Source organism: Glycine max, chromosome 14 (assembly GCF_000004515.6).
Source record: "Glycine max cultivar Williams 82 chromosome 14, Glycine_max_v4.0, whole genome shotgun sequence".
Lineage (NCBI taxonomy): Eukaryota > Viridiplantae > Streptophyta > Magnoliopsida > Fabales > Fabaceae > Glycine > Glycine max.
In genome coordinates, this window is record NC_038250.2 from 43,547,928 (window position 1) to 43,550,861 (window position 2,934).

Consider the following 2,934-nt stretch of genomic DNA (forward strand, 5'->3'; position numbering starts at 1 on the left):
TATTTAATGCCAAATAAGTATGATTTGAATTTATTTTTGGACTATAAGGTGTACAAGGAATTCAGAATCCATTTTGGAATGATGTTTTGCATTATAATAATATCAACTGGAGTCATCCTGATGAGGAGGACATTTGCGGTTTGGAGATGCCATCCACTTTTAATGTTGGCCAAGAATTATATGTTGGCATGGAATTTGATAGTAAAGATGCGATCAAGAATGCGGTCAAACAATATGTTATGAAGGTGCATCAAAGTTTCAAAGTGGTTGAAAGCAAATGGGACAAGTATGTGGTTTGTTGCTTGAATAGAAATGCAGATTGTCCTTGCCCTTTCTACATGAGGGCAATTTTATCTAAAAAAACTGATTCATGGAAAGTCACTCAATGGGGTGGACCACACACATGTCTCAATATGACCATGACCCAAGATCACGAGAAACTTGATTCAGATTTAATTACCACTTGTGTAGTAGGTACGCATGTTATGTTCATATTATGTTATTGTTTAGCCTTAATTGTCATTTATATTTTGTTATTCTATTGATAGGCATGATCAGAGAAGATCCATCGATAAAAAATTCATTGATTCAAGAGAGGATTAACAGTCAATTTGCGTACAAGGTGTCGTACAAAAAAGCTTGGTTGGCGAAACAGAAAGCCATTGCTATTGAATATGGCGATTGGGATGAGTCATATGCGAAACTTTCGTCGTGGCTAACACACATGCAAAATCATTCTCCTGGATCGTATTTTCAAATACTACATGACGATTTTATCGTTGGAAATACGGTTAGTCGCGAACACCGCCAATTTCATAGAGTTTTTTGGACTTTTGGCCAATGTAAAGAGGCTTTCAAGTACTGTAAGCCAATCATACAAGTTGACGACACACATTTGTACGGAAAATACAGTGGGACCCTCTTAATGGCCACATCACAAGATGGAAATGGTGGTGTCCTTCCTCTAGCATTCGCGGTGGTCGAAGGTTAGACGTTGACAGCGTGGTCATGGTTTTTGGCACACTTGCGTGAACATGTCACAGATAAAAATGGTATTTGTCTGATATCTGATCGACACACGAGTATAAAGTCCGCTGTCGCTCTCGAAGCACTTGGCTGGCAACCTCCCCACGGTTATCATGTCTACTGCGTGCGACACATAGTAAGCAACTTCAATCGAAAATTTAATAATGCCAAACAAAAAGAAATGTTGAAGAAATTGGGTAAGATTTCATATTTGATGGTCACGTTTATTTTACTTTCATTTATACTTAAAATTGTTATTCATAACTAATTTTATGCAGCCTACACTCCTTGCAAACACATTTTTGATCAAAATTTAGAAAAATTTCGTGAACTGAGTCCAGCCATAGCAACATGGATTGATCGCATCTCAAAGGAAAAATGGACGATGTCTTACGATAGAGAAGGATGTCGATATGGCCACATGACAACGAACCTCTCAGAATGTATCAATAAGGTTTTAAAGGATTGTCGCAACATTCCCATAACAACATTGGTGAAATCAACGTACAGTAGGTGTCGAAAGTAATTTGTTGAGCGTGGCCGCCAAGCCCAAAGACAGTTAAATGAAGGCCAAGTATATTGTTCAAAGCTTGTTAAAGAACTGAGGAAAAATCAAGAACAAGCTTGTACGCACATCGTTCGCGTGTATGATATCCACTCCACAAGGTTTGAAGTAGAGGAGAGCTTCAACCCTATAACGCAACGTGGCGGACAAAAGTGGGCAGTTAACTTGAATGGTCATCATTGTCAATGCAGAAGATATTCTGCGTTTCACTATCCATGTTCACACATTATTGCAGCTTGTGGTTACGTGAGCATGAACTACTATCAATATATAGATGTTGTTTATACAAACGAGCACATCTTAAAAGCTTACTCCGCACAATGGTGGCCTCTTGGGAATGAAGCGGCTATTCCTCCTTCTGATGACGCATGGACACTTATCCCTGACCCAACTACAATTCGTGCGAAAGGTCGGCCAAAATCAACAAGGATAAGAAATGAGATGGATTGGGTCGAACCATCTGAGCACCGATCTAAATGTAGTAGATGTGGAGCCGAAGGGCATAACAGGCGTCGTTGTCCAATGCAATCTGAGCGTGGGAGTTGTTCAAATCGTTGATTTATGTATGTTAGTCGAGTGACTTGTACTTGTTTACGTTCTGTTCAATGTATTGAATTTCTGGGGTTCAATGAATTCGGTAGTTCAAAACATTTTGCCTTTTGTACATTACTTATTTGTGGGGTTCAATGAATTCGTTAAACCCTAACCACCAACCCTAAACATAAACCACTAAACCTAAACACTAACCATAAACCTAAACCACTAACCCTAAACCAATAAACCTAAACCCTTTCCACTAACCCTAAACCTTAACCACTAACCCTAAACCCTAACCCTAACCCTTACCACATACCCTTTCCACTAAACCTAAACCATTTCCACTAACCCTAAACATTAACCACTAACCCTAAACCCTAACCCTTACCAAATACCCTTTCCACTAAACCTAAACCCTTTCCATTAACCCTAACCACTAACACTAACCCTGACCACAAACCCTATCCCTTACCACAAACCCTTTCCACTAACCCTACACCCTTTCCACTAACCTTCACCCCTAACCGGTAAAGTAGTGATTTGACGTTTTCGGGAAAGAAAGAATGTTGGCATGTTTAGCAAGAAACTCTAACCCTAACCCGTACCATTAACCTTGACTACTAACCCTACCACTGATTGAAAAAAGATTATTCGTTCACCCCCCCATCATTAGTAAGGCGTACAGATTAGTGTGTAACGCTAATGCTGCCAACTTCGATTTAGTGGAAACTGTAGAATTATTCCCTAACCCCCCAACGGAAGCATTAGACCTCTCTTATTGTCCTTCCTTTCTGTCTCTCGTGGCC